A 1,725-nucleotide genomic window follows, 5' to 3' on the forward strand; every position below is an offset into this window, starting at 1 on the left:
TAAAAATCCTTTCCCTGGTTCCGCCGACCCAATTAGAGCACTGACCTCCGTGTCCAGGTACGTAGGAGGCTGAAATAATAATAATAATAATAATAATGGCATTTATTAAGCGCTTACTATGTGCAAAGCACTGTTCTAACCTCTGGAGCACTGTTCTGATCGCTGGGACGAGCCTGCCAGGGAAGCCGAGCGATAGGAAGGGAGCGAGAGAATGGCAGCGGGACTGGAAAAGAGCTTACTTTGTGACCGGGACTGTATCGGACATCACGATCGTGAACGAGATAACCCAGTCCCAGTCCCCGTCCCCCCGTCCCCCCCCCCGGGGCTCACGATCTGACAGTGAGGGAGAACGGAGATTGAGTCCCCATTTTACAGATGAAGAGACCGAGGCCCGGGAAAGTGAAGTGAGGGAGCGAGCTTGCAACCATCGAGCATGCAACCATCGCCCCTTCCCTCCTCCCCTCCTTAACTTCTATCTTTAACCTCTCACCCTCCAATGGCTTCTTCTCCCCTCTGCCTTCAAACATGCCCCCGTCTCCCCCATCCTAAAAAAATCCTCTCTCGACCCCACTTCCCCTTCCGGTTATCGCCCCATCTCCCTCCTACCCTTCCTTCCCAAGCTCCTAGAACGAGTCGTCTACACTCGCCGCCTAGAATTCCTTAATTCCGACTCTCTCCCGGACCCCCTCCGATCTGGCTTCCGTCCCCTCCGCTCTACCGAGACCGCCCTCTCTAAAATCACCCGTGACCTCCTTCTCGCCAAATCCAATGGCTCCTCCTCCATCCTAATCCTCCTCGACCTCTCGGCTGCCTTTGACACCGTCGACCATCCCCTTCTCCTCCACGCCTTATCTCGCCTCGGCTTCCCGGACTCCGTCTTCTTCCGGTTCTCTTCTTATCTCTCTGGCCGGTCATTCTCGGTCTCCTTCGCGGGCTTCTCCTCCCCCTCCCACCCTCTAACCGTCGGGGTTCCTCGAGGGTCAGTTCTCGGCCCCCTTCTGTTCTCCGTCTACACTCACTCCCTCGGTGAACTCATTCGCCCTCACGGCTTCGACTATCACCTCTATGCAGACGACGTACAGATCTCCATCTCCGCCCCCTGCTCTCCCCCTCCCTCCAGGCCCGTATCTCCTCCCGCCTCCGGGAGGTCTCCACCTGGATGTCGGCCCGCCACCTAAAACTCGACGTGTCCAAAACTGAGCTCCTCGTTTTCCCTCCCGAGCCCTGTCCTCTCCCTGACTTCCCTGTCACCGTGGATGGTACGACCGTCCTTCCCGTCTCTCGGGCCCGCGACCTCGATGTCGTCCTTGACTCGGCTCTCTCGTTCACCCCACACGTCCAATCCGTCACCGAGACCTACCGGTCTCACCTTTATAATATCGCCGAGATCCGCCCTTTCCTCTCCACCCAAACGGCTCTTACCGCTACGGGCTCTCCTAATATCCCGGCTGGATTATCGTGTCAGCCTTCTCTCTGATCTCCCTCCCTCCCGTCTCTCCCCGCTCCGGTCTATTCTTCATTCCGCTGCCCGGCTCATCTTCCAGCAGAAACGGTCTGGGCCCGTCTCTCCCCTCCTTAAAAACCTGCAGCGGTTGCCCATCGACCTCCGCACGAAACAAAAACTTCTCACTCCGGGCTTCGAGGCTCTCCGTCCCCTCGCCCCCTCCTACCTCTCCTCCCTTCTCTCTTTCCACCGCCCACCCCGCACGCTCCGCTCCTCCTCCG

Source organism: Ornithorhynchus anatinus, chromosome 1, assembly GCF_004115215.2.
Source record: "Ornithorhynchus anatinus isolate Pmale09 chromosome 1, mOrnAna1.pri.v4, whole genome shotgun sequence".
Lineage (NCBI taxonomy): Eukaryota > Metazoa > Chordata > Mammalia > Monotremata > Ornithorhynchidae > Ornithorhynchus > Ornithorhynchus anatinus.